The sequence below is a fragment of the Epinephelus lanceolatus genome, chromosome 11 (assembly GCF_041903045.1).
Source record: "Epinephelus lanceolatus isolate andai-2023 chromosome 11, ASM4190304v1, whole genome shotgun sequence".
Classification (NCBI taxonomy): domain Eukaryota; kingdom Metazoa; phylum Chordata; class Actinopteri; order Perciformes; family Serranidae; genus Epinephelus; species Epinephelus lanceolatus.
This window is the reverse complement of record NC_135744.1, coordinates 18,357,576-18,379,413: the sequence shown is the minus strand read 5'-3', so window position 1 is coordinate 18,379,413 and position 21,838 is coordinate 18,357,576. Positions and strand designations below refer to the sequence as shown.

At 42.0% G+C, this 21,838-nt stretch overlaps 1 protein-coding gene across 3 annotated transcripts in view; it reads right to left on the bottom strand.

Annotated features, from left to right (window-relative positions):
• spns2 (SPNS lysolipid transporter 2, sphingosine-1-phosphate) overlaps nucleotides 1-21,838 on the bottom strand; it is a 97,179-nt gene that overhangs the window by 46,506 nt on the left and 28,835 nt on the right. Inside the window, exon 1 of one of the 3 annotated variants that reach the window (XM_033640860.2) lies at nucleotides 3,386-3,541. The exons of the other annotated variants lie outside the window; for them this stretch is intronic. The gene's annotated coding sequence lies outside the window, so the exon portion shown is untranslated. Of the gene's footprint in view, nucleotides 1-3,385; nucleotides 3,542-21,838 lie in introns of those variants that run through there. 3 annotated transcript variants of the gene reach the window in all.

Here is a 21,838-nt window from a genome sequence, read left to right as displayed (position 1 = left end):
TGCAAACCAGTCAAATTGCACTTATAATTTACATCCGTGTTTGTAAAAACATGGATGCTTCACACACATTTTCCTCCCAGCACCACAGAGGATCTATATGATCAGCGCAATTTCAAGATGGACACCCAAGATTAGTGTCATCAATTTAGTATCTGACCAAATGTCTCCCCTTTTGTTCCTGAGATATGATGTCGAATAATGGCAGAAAACTGTTTTTGCCAAATATCATGATGTCAAAGTGAAGCTGACCTTGGACCTGTTGGATATAAAATGGCATCCTATCAGACATTTGTGTAAAAATTTTGTCATACTTAGCATATGAATTCTTGAGTTATGGCCAAACACGTTTTGCAAGGTCACAGTGACCTTGACCTTTGACCACCAAATTCTAATGACTTCACTCTTGAGTCCAGAATTGAGAACATTCCCTTGAGGTTTTCTTGAGATATCATGTTCATGAGAATGAGATGAATGCAAGGTGAACTTGACCTTTGATCACTAAATTGTAGTTAGTTCATCTTTGAGTTCAAGTGGATGTTTGTGCCAAATTTGAGAAAATTCTCTCAGAGTGTTAAGACATTGCTTTCATGAGAATGACATGGATGAGGTCATAGTGACTTTGACCTTTGACCACCAATTGAAATTTTGACATAACTGAGTTCTTGAGTTATGGCCAAAATCATGTTTGGTGAGGTCACAGTGACCATGACCTTTGACCACCAAATTTAATTTAATTCTTGAGTCCAAGTGGACATTAGTGCCAAGTTTGAGGAAACTCCCTCAAGGCCTTATTGAGATCTCACTTTCATGAGAATGGGACAGACACAAGGTTGCAGTGACTTTAACCTTTGACCGCCAAATTCTAATAACTTCATTATAAAGTCAAGCTAACATTTGTGCCAAATTTGAAGAAATTCCCTTTAGGTGTTCTTGAGATATTGCGATCACAATAATGAGACAGTCGAGATCACAGCGACCTTGACTTTTGACCTTTGACCACCAATATCTTGTCAGTTCATCGTTGAGTCCATGTGTATGTTTGTGCTAAATTTGAAAAAAATCCCTCACAGAGGTCTTGATATATTGTGTTCATGGGGATGGGACAGACAGATCGACAATCCACAAACATAATGCCTCTGGCCATGGCCACAGCGCAGAGGCATCAAAATGACTGTTACTGATGTGGACATATGTATTACAGCCTGGATTTAGCTATTTACAGCGTTCCAATTGGGCTGCGAAGTATTTCAGCTCTCAGGTCCACTTATTATAAAGTCAAGACCTGTCCAGATTGACTGTGTGATACCAGTCGGCCAGAGATACAGTGAAGGACTGCCAGAGGACACCTCCATTCAACTCCAACCAATTAGGATTCCATTAAACTTCACCTACACTTACTACAAGAAACCTGGCAAAGGAATATTAAATACAGATGATACATCACCGGGAAATGTCACGGAGAAAGGTGATGTGGGTCGTGAAGGATTTAATTTGTGAGAAGAGAGGGGAGGAGTTGAACAAATGTAGTGCAGGGATTGTAGGAAAAGCTCCAGTCTGGAAAGTGGCCAAATACAGTAGCTACAGTAGAGACAGAGTGAGAGAAAAGAGGGTAAGATAGAGATAGCATGTTGTCAGTTTGTTGGGATCAAACAAATCAAAAAGCTGGCAGAGGAAAAGAAACAACAAAAACATGTCACAGCTGGAATTACAATTGAGGTGACCAGATACAAGGAGATTAATAGCAGTATGTCTCACACTGGCACCAGAGGACTGTGGTGTGGCCATAAATAATTCCTCCATCTTAATTTCTACAACCAAACTTGTGTCCCAGTGAAAGGAGCACAAGTGCTTTAAAGTGTGCTCCTAATTGCCCCACTGCTGACTGGACAACTACGCCTCGGTCTCAGGGCTTTTAGTCAATATTTATGAGGCGGACCGACCCAAACAGACCTGAATTTTTAATGCTCTCAAACTGAGTTTTGCGTCTTTGCAGAGGGGAAAGGGCAGAGATGTTACTCTTGACAGCAGCAGCAGCAGCAGCAGCAGCAAGGGGAGCGAGGGAGGCAGGCTGGAGTGTTTTGACACATCATCAGCATAAACATACAGAAGAGGAAGGGAGGAGAGGAGATGAGAGAGCAAAGAGTGGAGGGGGGTGTTATATAAGACAGCTGCTGTGGCCAACCAAACAGATAAGGGACAATAATCAGATTATGGCATAACTGTAGTTTTGAACATGTGATATTATGGCATGATAAAAAAGGAAAAGATGTCCTTTTGTAATCATACTTCGCAGATGAGTTACCTAAAAATAGTGCAAAAGCAATCATGTTACATTACTGTGCTGCAGGTATTTCAGTCAGTTATGCACTGGAACACATTTACCCATCAGTACACATTTTATTTGATCGATTTATTCTCTCAGCTCTAATTTCTCTTTTAGGACTATGCAGTGGTAACATCACTCATGTTTTCTTTTATTTTTGTCTTCACTACCTTTATTTCTTTCACTTCTACCTTTAATTCATTTTGTTGTTAGTGCTATTTGCAGTGCGGTCTTTGATACTGCTGCTTTATTGTTTTGCAATCTTTCTGTATACATACAAAAAAGAAAAGCATCTTACACTGAAAAAGGAGCAAAACCTACAGAAGCAGCAGATACATGCACACATAGCATAAGACGCTAAACAAACAAATAAATAGTGTATGATGCAGCAGCACGATGTGTTGTGGTTAGCATTGTCGCCTCACAACAAGAGGGTTCCTAGTTCGTACCCAGGAGGGAGCCCATCTGTGCGGAGTTTGCATGTTATCCCCGTGTCAGTGTGGGTTTTCTCCAGGTACCCACTGGTAGTTAACCCACGATGACACAGGGTTAACTCCGCACCCCCCCACCCCAGATTTGAAGCAGGAACTCTCTTGCTGTGAGGCGACAATACTAACCACTGCACCACCATGCCATAATGGCATTGGTATCATAACATTTTTATCAGTTCCCAACCCTAGTCTTAAAATGTAAATCAATATTATACTGAAATGTTAATTGTATAATCAGATATTTATTTTATATTTATTTCTTCAAAAAATAAAATATCGTAATTAATAATTTATAAAGTAATATCATATTCATACAACAACCACACTGGTAAAATACACGTATCCTCCAGCGTGGCCCCACTCTCTCATTTTGAGAAAGAAAATCTCATTTCAGAAAATGAAATGTAATCTAAAATCTCATTTAAATCTCATTTAAATTATCATTAATGAATGAATCAATTACAGTTTGGGTTTTCACAGGTGCTGGAATGACTTTATCTGCTCATTACAGCTAATGAGTTTCTCCCACCTCAGTACAGTACTCCCTCTTTAACTCTCAGCCTCACCTCACCTGTTCTTTCTCTCCCTCTTGTTGCCTGTGTTTGTTTCCATCCCTCCTCCTCTCTCCTTCTCCGCAGCCTCCATCGTGAGCATTTATAGTGGCTAAGTGCTGCAGGTCTGTTGTGTAATGCTAAATGACACTGATGACTGCTCAGTGTAGGTCCAGCTCTCTGAAGAGCTTTACCAGCTCACCCTGCAGCCACTGCGCTACTGGGGAAACCATGCACACATACAGTAAACACACACACACACACACACACACACACACACACACACACACACACAGAGCGGGGTGTTCTGCAGTGCAAACTGGAGATAAGATGAGGGAGAGGTCCACAATCACTCACTACCAGCTGCTTCCACGTGGGTTTTAAAAGCCAAGGTTCACTGCTCTCACTTTTTAGCAGCTTGTCAAAAATGCATATCTACACATCATTAACCGGCCTATTTGAAGTCATTAGCAGGACCACACAGCAGCATACCTCCCTGTGCCCTTTTTCGTGTAATTTTCTGATTTGTTGCCATTTTCTTAGGACTCATTATCGCCTCTTTGCAGTGTCAGCACATGGGAATGAAGTCAGGTCCTGACAGTGTGCTTGCACTTATTTAGCATTAACCTTGCTGCGTTTTTAACCTTGCTGCTTTCTGAACAAGGGAGGGGAGCTGTGTGTTTATATTGCTTTAATATCCTGCATGATTGGTGTGAGTTCAGCTTCAGTAAGCAAAACTAAGCAGAAGGAGATAACGCTGCTGCATCTCCTTGGTGCAGAACTTGGCAAAAACAAAACAAACGTCTATAAAACCATTTTTAGTTTTAAAAACGCAGGTGTAATGTCAACAGCGCGACCTGACAGGGCAGACGTCAGAAACATTTTGTCAAGGCGCTGCTTTTAAGTGACAGAATGAGAAGATGATGAATTGCTGTCACAAACAAATTTCTTTACTTGACAAGTATCATAGAGGAATGTTGTCAGGTTGTTTATTTCAAACAAAACAGATACACCCTTCCACAGAAACAGTTTGCGTTGTTGCATTCTCTCTAATCAAATTCTTTCTAATCAGAGTCGGCACTGACATCCCTGCTGTGCTCTGCAGATCTGGATCGAGAGACGGTGTCTCATTTGCTTTGACCTTATTCATAGATCCACAAGAGAATAATATATTTTAAATAGGTATTTGTTTAGAATGATAATAGGACACATCGTAAAAGTGTTGCCTGACTGTCGATTAAACCCGTTATTGCAACGAATGATACAGTAAAATATGGATTCACAAAGGAGACACCTGGTTCTTTTCACTCAACACAAATCAAAAGGAATCTTTCATGGTGTCATTTTGATGTAATGAATCTAACTGTATATTTTAGCAGATTGTGTACACATGCTGTCAGAGAGCGGATGCACACTGATATTACATTCAACCTTTATGTGGGCTCATCTGCTCCCAGGAAATGCCCTGTCACTACAAAGACTGTCTATAAAACGACCCCACTGTTCTCCTGTCAGTCTTCTGTGAAAGCTGCAAACGCTCAAAGGCCCAAATGAAGAAATCTGTCATGCTCGGAAACAATGATTTCCTCCTCTGTGTGCAACTCATTTTGAGGGATCCGGTATGTAATGCACAAAAAACTTGTCAACGAAACTGTATCACATAATATATGGTGATGATTTATTTCAGGAGTTTAAAGAGGCATCGTGTTTATTGAATGTTACGGATGCACAATCCAACTGGCAGAATAAATGTTGGCATTGTACGTTTCTGCAAACTATAGATATGTTACATTTGTACGTTAGTATTTGGCAGATACATTGAAACTGTTTGAACAACACTGATTAAGGTGTGGTTAGGTTTCGGCACAAAATCCACTTGGTTATGGTTAGGAAAGGATCACGTTTGACTTAAAACATCTGCTTTTGGTGGCACAATTCTGGCTGGAAACGCAGCAATGTCTCTGTTAAAAAAAAGCTTTATCAGTAAAAAACAACAGCTTTTCATGGCACAATCCAAGCTGAAAATGCAGGGCTGTCTCATTAAATAAAACTACTTTATCAGGTAATAATAACAGCTTTATTGGTAAAAAGCAATCGTCTTTCTTGGCACAGTTCTGGCTGGAAATGCACTGATATCCCAGTTAAAAGCAACCGCTTTTTCTGTAAGAAAACAGCTGCTTTTTGAGGCGGAATCCCAGCTGGAAACGACTACTTTATGAGTAAAAAACTGTTGCATTATATATAACAAACAGCCACTTCATTTGTAAAAAAAAAAAAGAATTGCTTTTAATGTCACAATCCTGGCAGGAAATGCAGCAATCTCTCAGTAAAAAACAATCACTTTTAATCGCACCATCCTTGCTGGAAACACAATCACAGTTGCTAAAAACCATCCACATTTGGTAGCTAAAAAGTTGCTGAAAACACAGCGATGACTAGCTATAAAATAACCAGTTTTGGTGTTTGTTGGTTTTCAAGGAATGGTCTGCAGCTTGGCAGATGATTCGCCTATGTGTCACACTATCCCCTCCACCTCCAGACGACAAAGTCAGCTCATATTAATGTTAATATGATATGTATTCTTGCCAACATTTACTCTGGTGACTGGGCTGTGCGTGCAAAAGGTTGGGCAGTGCAGAAGATATGTTTGGCTTCATTAGAAAGAATAGACTCAGTGAAAAGAACATACAAGTGTTCAGTCTGTTTCAACACACCGTAGAAAGGACAAACAAACCATGACTAACAATAATTCTTTACAGATGCCAGGTTACACCCAAAACTCTCAGTGCACGTAGGATAGGTAAAGCTTAATCATTCCTAACTCATTCTGCAGAGGACACTTCTAATTCTGCAGTCTGACACATCTTTGTTTAACACGCAGTTCCCTAGAAGTGAAATGAAAAGAAAGGTTTGATTGACATACAGTAAACAGCTCCTCAATATGAAACATGCATAAAATGTTGCCCGTGCTAACAAGTCACATTCCTCCGCTGACCACCATTGTCTTTTTGTTTATTCTTGTTTATGCAGTGGAACACCACAAGTCCACATGTCTGTGTGATCTCCACAGTGCCATCAGAGATAAGCCCTGGCTAACAGCCACAGATGGCAATCTCTCATAAATAAAGTGCATATGTAACAAATACGCAGCAGGAAAGCCCTTACAGTGAGGAGCAGACATACTCTGTGGATGTTTACACTGAAGGTCAAAGGGGAGGAAAAGTTGTCGTAACCTCTTTTATAGAACAATGGTCAGCTTTGACTACTTTTCCAGACAGTGGCTGACTCAAGCTGCATTTTCAATGTAGTGGAGGCAGAATTTCCTTTTATTACTGAGCTCCAAATTATGTAAAACACCTCTGTTTGCGTCTAAGAATTTAACATTTGACACAAATTAGATGAGATCCATTTGTGAAAGTGGAGAACACAACACAATAAATGCACCGATAATGTGATTTTTCAGTGCTGCAGATAAAACAAACCTTTTTTTATAATAAGGCAGGACATATTCCTGAAGGCATTAATTCTGATAATTACAGTTTTCACTGCTGTAATCATGATAGTGATCTTTTTCTGAGGGAAGTGACTCAACCGTAGACTGGAACTTAAACAAGCCCCACAGTGTCAGCTCTGCCTGGCATCATGCCTTTATTTTTGGGCTTATGTAACACATTCCCTGCTATTAGCTCAACAAACACGGATTTCTTTTCTTTTAAAACCACTGTTTATCTCATAACTCCCTCCTCTTAGTGCTGTGAGGAATTGTCAATTCCACACCATCAGCACAAGTTAAGAAAACAAGTTGTGCGGTTAATTAATGGCAAGGACATTGTGACTTCATTATTATGTATACTCATTATAATGCTGCAAAAAGCCATGCAGTGAATATGGAGACTATTCCCGGTAACCTTACTGAGCTGTTTGAACAAGTAAGGTCATTTATTAATGTCGCCTCATCTGACTGCAGGGACCCCTTTGAGGCCGGCCTGGTGGAGGTGGTTTTGTATTTTAAAGCATCCATAGAAGAGATGAATTAATCATTATTCCATCCTAACTATTTCATTCTCTTTGTAGCCAGAGCAAAAAAGTCTCCTGAACTCTCTGTGTACTTCTGACAGAATATATAAAAGCAATCCACTGAAAAAACTAAAAAATTGCCACAAAGAATACGATGAATTCTAATGTTGGTCTTCTATGTGCATCAGGTGTGAGAGTCAAAACCGGTTCTGATGTTCTTCAAATTCCACATAAGATGCTGTGCATATTTCTCACAGTCTCTCAGTGAGCAAATTACATCAATTACCATCGTCTTAGTACATTCCACGAGAGGACAATGACCGTGCGAGAAGTCTAAAAGTAGACACAATTACAGGTATTCTGGAGACACTGGAGTCATAAGTTTGGCATTACTGAGATGTCAGTGGGATGTCAGACACAGGTGAATCATGCTATATGTGTCCGCTGGTTACCTCTTTCTCATGAGGATAAACAACAACCTTTCAGAAAAACATGCAGTCGATACTGTAACAACATTGAAACATCATAAAAGTAAAAATAAATTTAAAAAAGTTGCCTTCAAGCCAACAGCGGAGGTAGTAACAGGTCTTTTGACCTCTGTGTAAAAGGGACAGCGAGCAGAAAGGGATGGGTGTCATGTTTTGATGGTGTGTCATATGTGTGACCCACCACTGGGAGACTTAAAAGGCAGCTAAAAGCAGTTAGCAGCTAACTCAAAGAAGAACAGCAGCTGAAAATGTCCACAAATAGGGGAGACAATGAGGTCCAGTAGCATCTTGAGGAGGAGATCAACTACCATATAACAGGGACAGTAAATTGTTGTTTTTAAGATGTTATGCCATTGCTTTGTACTGTGACCTTGGATATTTTGAAAGGCGCCAAAAGCTGGTGTGTTACACGCCAATTGTTCTTTAGAAACGCCACCATCATAAGACTCTGTCAGACAGCCTGTTAAAAGAGAGAATGTTGCATGGTTATTCCGTTGCACGGTTCTGTATGAAAGGCATGATCCCAGAACGGGGGGACAGTCGCCTCGCCTTTAAGGCGGCAGTGGAGGTAACCGAGACCATGGACGAGACGGGTGTGAAGTTTTGACAATATGTAATGTGTGCGACCCACCGTTGGGAGATAAAAGCAGCTAGCAACAGTCTGACAATGACGTCCGGGAGCTCCTTACCCTCCAAGCAGAGGGTGAGATGTTGCCATGTTATACCATTGTTATTGTTCATCAGGTGCTGCTCAATGCTTATGTTATATGTCACACTAGAGGCCGACGTTGTTACAAGTCACACCCACCAGGCCTCTTTTGCTTTCAGAACGCTGGCATGCTGTCTAAAATCACAAACCAGGGCGGCATTATGCCTGCATTGTTTGTTTGCGTGTGACAAAGAAAAGGCGCCATAATAAAGGGTCTTCATTGTGGCCGTGTTGCGAGATCTCAATGTAAAAAGGGCTGGTGAGTTTTACAGTACAGGGGCATAAAAACTGAAGGCACTCTCACTGCTACTTTTAAGTTATGATCAGTAAATGTCACTGAATCCTGGCGTAATCATTTATCATCCTTTATTATCACCACCATCATCATTCATTACCTTTTATCATTAGTCTCATGGTGCACTGGTACCAAAACCTTTCATCACTGAAGCATTATACTCTAAAAGTGATTTAAATTGGTCTAATTACGCTTTGTCTTCATGGTTCAGTTCGGTCTGATGTTGGATTTTGTTTCATTTTCTTTTTATGAGACATTTTACGGGAAAATAACTCGCAAGTATTAAGACACAGCAACAGAGCACATAAATATGGTGCAGTGGAGCCTTCCAGAAGCGGGTAATGACACTGAATGTAACTCAAAAGCTGAATACAACAGAGCAAGCGGCACCCCTACTGGCAGACCCCCCTAAACACACACACACTTTCCTCCTGCCACACACAGAGGTAGACGAGAAACACCGGACGTCCAGCTCTCGCTTTGATTGGCCAGCAGAACAATACCTCCTGGGATGACTCACCACCCTATGAATCAATGCCTCTGTGAATAGAGCCTCAGGAGGAGATGCACGTATATTTAGTGTGTGCATGCATGTGTGTGTGTGTGATTGATATTCACGGAGCCTGTACAGATACATTTCCCTATGAAACACGAGTTCCCCCTGAAGAGAGCACCTGTGAGGCTCTACATCCGGCCGTGGGATACCAGCAGCTCATTTGATCCTTTTTTTTTGTTTTTTTTTTAAACAAAAAGGTATTGAGAGACTTGTATATGGAATACTTCACATTAAGGTGACTGACAGTGATTGAAAAACTGAAAATGAAAGGCACCTTAATCCCCTTGCAGATAGACTCAGAAAGTATTCTGCTGCTCCCTTTAAGCTGCTACCTCTGAGATTAGACTTTTGAAGTAAATATAATTTGTCACAGATTCAAGTGCTCCTGCTAGAAAATAAAATCCTTTTATATTTAATATAGAAATCCAATGGCACAGAAATACTTGGTGCTGCAGTGGCAGAATGCAAAATAGAGGATTTCAGGGACAAATGAAAATGAAAAACCACTAGAGGTTCAACAGAGGGAAAAAATTTAACATTCAAGAGTATTTGTTACCAGCATGGGATGCAAGGTAATAACATCTGGTAATAAATGACATCATTATTGTGCTCTATACAAGTGGCAACCTCCGTGGCTGAAAAATGAAGCGCAAGAGTGCCAAAAACTGCAGTTCCTCTAATGGCCACTTGAGGCTGGCTCCAAGAGTGAGTCAATCCCCTTAAACCCCCATGTTAATATGCACAACTTTACAGCAGAAATAAACATGTTAACAGCCTAATACAAAAAACGGTGTTGGTCTCTATAGCTAATTCTAACATTCATTATAACTGTAGGATGGTGAAATTTTTATAACTCACCTGTTTAAATTAGATTAAGGCTTAAAGTTATGCTTAATTACGAGACGTGACTGTTTTGAGTTACAGTTGGGTGCTATCTGTTAACAAGTTGCTAGCTACCACGGCAACAATGTTGGTAAGGTAGCTTGGTGTAACCATGACATAGCCCCAGATTCATAGAGTACAGTTCATTTAATTGTTTTCAGTTCATGAAAATTAATTGTAATGTCTTGGTCCCATAAAAAAAAGTCTGGTCCAGTGTTGGATTTAACTAAAAGACCCTCTAAGAAGTTGAATGTTTAGTTCTTTACGGTAGGTAAATTTTGTTTTAATGCTTTTAAGCCTGTTTTATGCTGACGAAAATTCCCATTAGCATTATCACAGACAGTGATTCACAGATGTATAATAATAGCTAGATACAGGTAGGTGCTTGCCTGGCGCTAACATCAAAAATTGTCTCGAACTTCTGGTTTTACTTCAGCGGTATGCGGCCCACTAAATATGCACATTAGTGTTTCTCCTGCGGGCCCCGCCCACATGTTCCCCCTCAGCTCATAGACTTTACATTATGATGACTTCACAGATTTTTAACTCATTTTTCTCAGCTTGAGGAAAGTTTTACAAACATAAAACCAACGTGGCTCAAAAATTCATAGCAGTGTCATAATTGACCTTGTTTGCAGTTCAAGGTGTCCTGTCAATAGTTTTACAGATTACTCTTTTATAATGTGGTCTACAGGGAAAATTGCTCTTTGGGCCACAAGGAATTTTCTTGCTGCAATACCGCGAATGCCCACTGGAAAAAATGGAAAGCAAAGCTAAGTGGTGTTCCCGGGGGCCTGCTGTAATTTCACCATGCTAATCAAGCTAGAAGCTAGCATTACGGTTAGCGCAACCCTCTCAACTAAATATGGTCACTTCTGGCTCCAAAGTCCAAGATGGCAATGGCCAAAATACAAACTTGAAGCTACAAAATGTAGACCACAAATTAATGGGTGACATCATGGTGGCAACCTCCACTGTTTTCCTACTGTGTATGACTTTCTACCTCCCTACAGGCAGATCGAATCAATTGGGAATCCCTGTCAATTCCTGCTTTCCTGTCATCTTAAATTGTTTTTGTTTTGGCTTGTGATAAGGATATTTCCCACCGTTGCTGAAGGCTCTTTCATCCCTGCCACTGTGAAACCTGACAGCCAGGACAGACAGTTTAACAGAGGGACAGCAGTTCAAGGAATCTCAACGTCCTTCAGCTGCCAGAGACAGAATTAGAGGAACAGGAGAAGCACATCCTATCGGCAGGTCTGCACATGTCTGCAGGCTAGGAGTTGTCATTCAGTGCCATTTACAGCCCCGCCAAGTGTCACTTTGACCTGTGCACTGTGGACGAGGTGTGTGTCTAGGTGTCAGCGTTCAGCACTTCACAAACACACCGTTTGCATAAATACAATTTCCCTCTTCGGTCTTTTGTGCCTCTGCCCCTTTTGTCATTACAGAGTTATCTGCTCAGTGCAACTGGAGGCGTCATGAGTGATAGTCAGTAAAAACAGCTTTGTAATTCTGTCTTCACTTTCATAATGGCTCTGTCCAAGAAAGTCTGGGCCAATATTATCTCTATTATCATACAGATTAAATAATCAATTTTATATTGCTTTGTGTGAGAGGACTGTTATTGATATTACTTTGCAACAAAAAAATCAATTGCACAAGTTATTGCTTCAAACGGCTTGATATTAATTGTAAACAATACAGCGTACCAAAGGGGAGAGCCATTCAGTCCAAATATAGATGAGATTTTTCTGCTGGTGATACAATAATAAAATAAATTTGTAGTTTAAATACAATATGAGAACCACACTTATTATTACCCTTAATGTTAACAGTTCAAACACTGTGTAAAAGGCACTGTCAGTGTTGTGTAAAATACAACAGGTAACCCTATACACAACTGTCAAGGCTCTCATCACACACAGAATGTCAGGCACTCCAGCCATATGTAACCCTTCTCAGTAAAGGAACATAATACCATATAGTCTGTTACATAAAATTTCCACTCTGCGGCAGACAGCACAGATGCAGGGGCACAGCTATAGAGACGACTGATCAGGAGATACCGAATGAATGAACGTGTCTGTAATATTGGATTGCCACTGCTGTGTATTTGGCATGAGCTGCTGGCTGACACATCTCTGACAACACCGCCCACTAAATCTGTGGCAAAACAAGATTCTGTTTGAGCTTCTTCTCAACAGGGTGAACGTTTCATAATGAAAGCGCTAATTCTAAATGAGAAACTTTAAGCACTTGTGGTAATAAAGCCTGCAGTCTCTACAGAAGCCACAAGTGTTGCGATTCCTCAGCTGATGGTACACACGGAAAAGTACCTGAAGTTTTCCTCTGGGACATGTGAGGAAACATTTTATGAATTTCTGATGAACAGGCAGAGGAATCCTCATTATTTCTAGGAAGGAAGAGACAGTTAAAAAAACTCCCTGAATGGAAACTTATTTCATGTGCAATTTATATAATGTTATTAGATCCTAAAATTCTATTTAGCAGAGGTGTTGACCCGAGTCACATGACTAGGATTCAGGTCAGACTCGAGTCACAAATTTGATGACTTTTGACTCGACTTGACAAATCAAAAAAGGCTCACGACTTGGCTTGGACGTTAACACCAGTGACTTGAGACTTCACTTTCACTTGAGCAATTTGACTTGAAAATGCTTGATACCTTCCCCCAAGCCAATTTGGGGAGAGAAGATGAAACAGGTGAGAAGATGAAACAGCCACAAGTGTTTTGATTCCTCAGCTGATGGTGCACGTTTTTGCACACATGGAAAAGTACCTGAGGTTTTCCTCTGAGACATGTGAGGCAACACTTTATGAATTTCTGAACAGGTAGAGGAATCCTCATTGTTTCTAGGAAGGAAGAGACACTTAAAATACTCCCTAAACTCCCTAGAAACTTATTTCATGTGCAATTTATATAATGTTTTCAGATCCTTAAAATTCTGTTTAGCAGAGGTGTTGACTCGAGTCACATGTCACAAATTTGATGTCTTTTGACTCGACTTGACAAAAATCAATGAAGACTCACAACTTGACTTGGACTCTAACGCCAGTGACTTCACTTCGACTTGAGCCTTTTGACTTAAAAATACTTGATACCTTCCCCCAAGCCATTTTGGGAAGGGAAGATGAAACAGGTTCCCCCACGCTTCAACCCGGCAGCATCACCAGGTTCTTCACAGCTGAAGAACAAATGACTACAGACATTTTTCCAATACTGGATACAGCAAGACATCAAAATAGATACAGCAAGACATCACGGAAACACACAAAATTTATTCTGTTGTAATACAGATTAATTGCGCTATATGCTATGAAATGACTCTTTTTTATAATTAAGTTAGCTAATTAAGTATTACTGTGTAAAATGGCATTACATTTGGTTAAGAGCCCATTATTATTTGTTTTGGACTCGATTTGAGACTCACTTGTGACTTCCAAAACAATGACTTGGTCCCACCTCTGCTATTTTTGATAACTCACATTCAGTATGGTATTACATTTGACAATTGCTATAATGCAAAAGGCCAATTCTGATAATAAAGAGGTTGAAATTGGATGGTAAGCTGCTGTGGACGCTTAACAGCATGTATTTGTTTAAGAGACTGCAGCCTGGAGGTTTTTTTGCTGTCTCTGGTGTATTCTGTTTAACACGGCTCTAAATCTAATACTGTTTACTGGAGTTCTGGGTCTCATAAAAGGCCAGTGTGTATCCATATGGAGCAGAGTAATTTACTCTTGTCTCTGCCTGCTCGCTGTGATATTCACATGGAATGAGAATGAGAGAAAATCAATATTCATTACTACAGAGGTTGGGTAGTTACATATATTTTATTATCTTGCTACTGGTGAAAAAAGTTGCAAAGAGAAGAAACAGAGTGCAAAATAGGGAAACAGTTATATCCCTTTATTCCCAACCAGTCAACAGTGACCAGTGCACTGTGGCAACCGTGTGTTGTGTTTTCTATCAGGTGTTCAGTACTGGTGGGAGTGGCCCCTTTGTTTCTTCTTCCTCTAGTGATTAATGGGGCTGCCTGTGGAGGGTGTGACACATAACTTTAGTTTGACTTGGACACCAAAGCCGACCAACACGTCTTAACTCAGACATTCTCATACATCACATCTCTGCCTCCTAGATTCCCCTTCACGTAGCGCCCCGAACACTGCTGCATTCCTCACATTTCTGATCACCGCTAATTCTCCTCTCCGTTCAGACTTCACCCGTGTTGGATTACCAACACTGTTTGATAAATGCCACATGCAGCTTGGGAAATACCCGTGCAGCACTCTTCTGTCAAACTCAGCAGCTAATTCCTGCAGAAGCTGCCATCGAGTGCTACCTAATGCCAACTTAAACCCCTTTTCTTTAATTCAATCTTGCAGCTACTTTGAGAGCTGATAGCTTGTCACTGCAGCTGCGCTACCTGCTCAGTGTGAGAGCTGCAGCTGGGGAGAATTACATGCTGCTACAAATACCAGGCTGGCTGGCAAATGTGCACTGGAACATCATCTTTTGCACATTACCAGCGTGTATTGTAAGCAAACACATATGGTAATAATAAAGGAGGGAGGTGCTTGCTTCTGTACTCAAAACAAGAACTAGTAGTGAGATTTAAATTAAGTTAAGTTCCAGACTGCGATCCAGGCTGCAGCATTAATAAAAACATGTAGTTATTTTTTCCCAGGGATACTTTCCTGCGGCTGGTGACATGGCACCGAGCTGAGATCCAGCGGAGAGGGTGAGGAGTTTTTCTCTCCTGCTGTAACTACAGGAGCAGCCAGCTTAATGACAAGCTTCAGCTGAAATGACAGAGGACCCTGCTTGTCTGTGTTTGTGTTCTTGTGTGCTATGCTTGTTACTGGGACTAATGGGATATGAAAACTAAGGCTGACACACACATACAGGAACAATTTACTTACATATCCACACGCTCCTCTAATGATGAACCTAGAATTACTGTCTTGCTGTTGTGTGCCTCTGTGAACCAGTCAAGTTTCTCTTACAGTTCACATCCATATCTGTGAAAATATGGATGCTTCACACGCATCCACCCCTTCTGTAGCACAGAGGATCTCTACAATCAGCGCAGTTTCAAGATGGACACCCAAGATTAGTGTCAACAATTCATCTGACCAAATGTCTCCCCTTCTGTTCCTGAGATATGACATTAAATAATGGCAGGAAAGCGTTTTTGCAGAACATTATGATGTCACAGTGAAGTTGACCTTTGACGTGTTGGATATATAATGACATCACTTCATCATTTTATCCTATCAGACATTTGTGTGAAATTTTGCATAATTAGCGTGTGAATTCATGAGTGACTGCCAAAAAAATGCAAGGTGAACTTGACCTTTGATCACTAAATTGTAGTTAATTCATCTTTGAGTTCAAGTGGATGTTTGTGCCGAATTTGAGGAAATTCTCTTAGCCTTATTGAGATATTGCTTTCATGAGAATAACATGGATGAGGTCATAGTGACTTTGACCTTTGATCACCAATTGAAATTTTGTCAGAATTGAGTTCTTGCGTTATGGCCAAAAACATCTTTTGTGCGGTCACAGTGACCTTGACCTTTGATCGCCAAATTCTGTTTGGTTCCTTCTTGAGTTCAAGTGGATGTTTGTGCCAGAATCGAGAAAATTCCCTTAAGGCATTTTTGAGAAATTACATTCACAAGAATGAGATGAACACAAGGTCATGGTGACCTTGACCTTTGATCGCTAAATTGTAATTAGTTCATCTTTGAGTCCAAGTGGATGTTTGTGCCAAATTTGGGGAAATTCTCTCAGAGCGCTCGAGATATTGCATTCATGAGAATGACATGGATGAGGTCATAGTGACTTTGACCTTAGACCATGAAATTCTAATCAGTTCATCCTTGACTCAAAATGGACGTTTGCACCAAATGAGAAAAAATTCTTCAAGGTATTCACAAAAATAACAGACAGACGAGGTCACAATGACCTTGACTTTTGACCACCAAAATCTATTCAGTTCATTGTTGTGTTCAGGTGGATGTTTTTGCTAAATTTGAAGAAATTCTCTCAAGGCGTTCTTGAGATATTTCGTTCATGAGAATGGGACAGACGGAAGGACAACCTGAAAACATGCCTCAGGTCACAGCTGTCTCAGTGCAGAGGCATAAAAACAGACCAGATGAGCAAGAAGCAGACCTATCTTTGACCTTGACTTACTAGGGCATGTATGTTTGAGTAGGAGGTGTGTGTGTGTGTGTGTGTGTCTGTGTATGTGTCTGTGTGTGTGTTTTTAATTGATCTGTTGATGTCAGTCGGAGCAGAAAGAGTGGAGCAGTCTCCTGTGGCATCAGGAAATTGATTGGTGTTCAGCCTTGTTTTTTGAGAAGCTGGAGAAAATATCACCCAAAATCTTGCTGCGAGAAATGCTCCTACACTCCCATGATGACCAAAAAAGATGAAGAAATAACAGGCCTATTTTCAAATCTGTGACTCTACAACAACACCCCCACCTCCCCACTGTTTGTGCAGTTTCTGTGGTGCTTAAAAATAAGGGGATCAGAGATCTGACAGGACATTTACATGAAGCAGCATTGACAGCGTGCTTGTTAAATTGGCCTTAAAATCCTGATTGGATTGGCAATCACTCATGGGCAGTGCTGTCGGTTCGCTGACAGGAAGCGAGGGGGAAGGAGACGGGGAGCGGGGTGCCAGTCATCGCCCAACAGCTGCCCTCCTCCGAGACATGGCCTATAAAAACAGCCTGAGATGGAGACACACACATACACACACGCGCTTGCTGTGATGTCGACGCAACATCAAGTCATCGTTCTATTCTGGTCTCAGCAGGAGAGAAGCCGCCGAACACCATTGCAGTGCAATTATTTGGCTTTGGGAATCAATAGTGGAGAAGATTAAACCTCGCCACCATGCATGACCAGAGAGAGGAAGTCACAGGTGGCTCTTTCTTCTCCCTGCATTTCCCTTCATCCCTCCATCTCCGCTAACTCCTATAAGGTGCCAGTGGGAGTGACAACAAGGCAACAACAGCTGCCAAAGTGCTGATAGAGAGAGAGAGAGAGAGAGAGAGAGAGAGAGAGAGAGAGAGAGAGAGAGAGAGAGGAGGTACCGAGGGATACCAACGAGGGCAAGAGACAAAATAGGAGCAGCTGTGAGTGGCCAAAACAGCTGATCAAGCACTGATAGCACAACTTCCCTCTGTGTAAGAGGAAATCAGATGCCTTATTGAAACTGTCCATAACCTACACAACTAGCCACACACCTCAGACCCAGTAAATAACAAGTTGCCACAGCTACATGATGGATGAATAACCTGACTGCCACTAAGTACAGTGTTGACTTCTTGCGGTTTAGGCATGAGGCCTCTTACATGCAGTATAAGGCCCAACCCCAATGCACCCTTTGCCCCTACCACTTAGCCCTTACCCCGCTGTTTTGCACGGTTACGTCTGGGGATAGGGTGTCCCGACTCTTATTGGGATAGAGGACGAAGTGCGGCGATGATTTCAACCACTGTAACTCTGTTCTGAGAGGCAAGGTGGCACTTAAAACAAGGGATTGGGGTAAAAATCTGAAATGGGGTTGGCCTAAGTCTGATGTGTTAGCAGAGCTCAAGCCTGAAGTCCTACACAGCACCTGTGGCCTCATTCCTGACAGCTCACATACTGGCTGAATGGCAGACTGACACCATGTTAAGGCTGAGGCAGTGTCAGTTGGTGTGTGTGCTGGTGTCATGTTTCAGACAAGGTGGGCAGCCACACACAGAACAGGGCACAGACAGTCTGCGAGCTGTTTTGAGCGCCGGCTCCTTATTAAGCTGCCGCCCCACTGTACATCCAGCTGGACTGACCCCAATAACTCTGCTTCCATGCTGAACCAGCGGCGGATAATTACTACGCAAGCTCCCATTGTAAGGGATAATTCAACCCATTAAGAGTTTTTTTTTCTGACTTGCCTCAGAGCACTTCAGAACAATAATGATAGCACGTTAACAGGAGGAGAAAGCCATCTCTCAGATTTCTCCTTCTGGTTAACAAAAGTGCTCAAAACTCCCCCCAACCAAAGGTAATACCATCCAGGTGAACCCCCTCTCCTCTTACTCTCTTCCATTAACCTTGGTGCCCTCTGTACCCTCGGGACTGGTCCTGTTCACAGCTGTGTGTGAGCGTCACTCACTTAGCTGCTGCTCGGGGGCCATTAGCACGAAGGCCTGTCATTTCCAGTGGGAGAGCAGAACTCTAGTGCTCTGACAGGTCTGCTGAGCTCAGGTGAGAACCATGTCGGCATGCTGACGGACGGGCCGGAGAGCTCCAGGCTCAACGCCTTTAACCCCAACCTGACTGACAGCTATAACACCTCATCCTCTTACACAGAGAGCTGAGACCTCGCCTCCTCAGGCAATGATGACACATGTGCACACGAACACAAGCACAATAGAAGTGAGCACATACCTTATGTCAATTTGTGTTGTGTAAGCTGCTTTTGAAAGGGTTGGAGTTGCCAAATAACAGAAATAGCTGGTGCTGCGGAGGCTGAGCTCACCACAGGGTATTTTCCGTGCGTTGTCCTTTAGCATGAAAACACCAGTTCACACCCACCACACTGCAGAAAGTATTCATCTTACCAGGACATTCAGTCTCAAGACCTATGTTTCTTTCCTGAGAATGGAGGTGTGATCTTTCTACTTTTTATTTTCTTGGAGGGGAAGAGCTCTCTGCAGATAATTCAGCTGAATTAAAAAGCAGAAACCTTCTGAACGTCTGGAAGTCATCAGAGAAAAAAGCTGAGCACACATTAGCAGGTGTTGGGATAGCACCTCCGACATGCATTTGAGAAACGCTGATTTCTAATGTGAAACTTCTTTAGTCGGTGTTTTTACTGGTTTTAATCACCTGGTTTGTTTGTTTTGGAGGAAGACACCTCTGTGGGTAATTCGGCTACCAGTAAAAACTTCCTGAACAATGAACACAGAAGGAATTCTAACCAGATGACGTTTCACCTCCCCCTAAACCGCTGGACCTTTAAATGAGTATCAGTATCTTCAAACAAGCTAGGGAGAGGCATATTTCTTCTGTGGATAATAGCAAAGTGAAACACTTCATTACTGCACTTCACTGGAAACCACTACAATTATCTAATGCCACTCACAGATTGTGGGCTTGCTCTTGGAAAATAACAATAAGTGTCGAAAAAGAGACAAAATATAGACAATTTTGGGAGTGCAACAATCAAAATGGAAACACTGCTGCAGGTCTAAGTTGCTCCTCTAGTACACAGCCAGGATAGTGTTTCCCAGAAGCAAACAGCTTGTCAGTAACTTCTAGATATGGGAAATTTTTCATTCCAGTAGTTCTGATCAGGAGCCAAAGAAAAGGGTCAAAGCTATCCTTTGCTCAATCTGAACCAGAACAGAGTTCATAAAGTGGTTCTGACTCAGCCGTGTGTTTGTTCTACGACTTGGATCCTGCAGTGTGTGGTTAGTGTTTTTTAACAGTGTGAGGGTGACCTGGCAGCAGAGAAAGAGAGAAAGCCTCAGCGCACGCAACACCCACCGCCTGTAAAACACCTACGTTGGCAGTTTGCTTTCCCAGGTGGACGTGATTCTGCCAGGACAGAGGGAGCGGGGAAGGCAGAGTCAGCCTGGCCTGCAGGTGCTCACAGAGGCAGGGATTGTTCCCTCTGGACACGGAAGTGGGGGGTGGGCGAAACCGGAAGGTATGTGCATACTGTAAACAAATACACGCACACACTGAGACTCTGCCTTTCAGCTCCCTGATTACGTCAACCTCTTAACCTCTTCTTCACACCTAGGCTCGTTGTCTGGGCCTACCCGCTCTCACAGCTCGAGGCCCGGACACCCAGCATTCCTCAGGCCAGTGTGAGAAAGAGGTCGCCTGGGGATCAGGGGCCAAGCGGAGTCTGAACCATAAGAGGCCGGGACAGGCAAGGCAAACCAAACACACAGCAGCCCTGCTTTTAGCCTGGCCAGCTGTGTGCTACACGTGCTCCTCTACTAACATACTGTGTGTGTGTTTAAGTGTGTGTGAGTCTGTGCCGGTGCGGTAGTGTGCATAACCCAAATAATGAGCCAATGCAAACAAAATTACGAGTCAAACACCCTTCACAGTTTCCTGTTTTAAGATTTCATACAAATCTCATGGTGAAAAACTAATGAAGCGTGTTTGATTCTGCACATCAGCACCATTAAAAGTCTGCACAGGCGTCATATGAAAAAGTTGCTTTGAAACACCAGACTATTTCATCTTTGCTGTAAAAAAAAAAATTGACAAAAACATGAAGAAGGAGATGAAGGAGAGAGAAAAGTGTAAAGAAGAAGGAGTTTCTAATAGGAAAAGTGAAATATGGATTCCTCATGCTACAGTCAAACTGGGTGGAAATGAGATCTGGAATTGATGAAATGGCTTATTCACTAAAAACGCCAACAGAACACTGATTTCTTTTTTCCCGCTGGATATTTCTGTCCTCACCACGCCATTCAGCTCACCTAAAGTTAGTCTAAGAACATCAAGTGCAGGAGGAAAACACTGGGCTGTATTCTTCCCCCCTCTCAAACTCAAAACCTGCCTGGTTGCCCTCAATGGCACTTTGTGTGCAAGTTTGTTGGTGTCTGAATGAGTTTGAGGGCACACGGAGACAAGACTGGGTCCTGTCCTCCAATGAGAGGGCCGCACAAGGTATCTCCCTAAAAGGTGAATTCATTGGGGTCTAGAGTGGAACAGGAAACCCTGCCCTAGGCCAGAGTCCTCAGACGCACTGGGTGCATACATGCAGGCTCTCAGGAGAACAGCCTGCCTGGCTCCTGACGATGTTTTCCTTTCTGCTGCTGCTGCTGTGAGGAAATATCACTCCCTCAATTAAGCCTGTGATACAGCGCTGCTGAGTAAAGATAACCAGCTTTAATTTATAAACATTTAGAATGAAAAAATGTGCAAACACTTAAAAATTTGGGGTAATTAACATTCAGATACTCTTCAATCAATGTACATGCAAATAAATTCTACACCTTTTCTGTTTAAAATGAGGTAGTGTTATATCTTGTAATTTAAAAGAATGTGACCAACAAGAATCTGTGTCTGTTTTGGCTTTGCAAACACATCATACAGATATTATAGTAAATGTAAAATGTAAAAAAGATCAACAAATATTAGACCCCCTTTACACCTTACATTATTATACATTTTGGGTTCGCAGTCGGAAAGTGGTTGACCACATGACACTACAGCTGTGAATGCACCCAAAATGCACAGCGGTTGGGTTGTGATTGGATCGGCCAAACCCCTGTAAGTTGCCCGGGACACATTGTGACCACATTAAACACAAGTGTAAATGGAATTGTGCTTTTATCCCACATACAACGACAATATGGGAAATGCGTAATCGTGCAACTGTTCCAAACCAGCGAGGTAGCAGCGGCTCACCCTCATCCGATGCTAAAGCTGTCAGGGAGCACGGTAACACTGTACTCTGATGCGTATTGC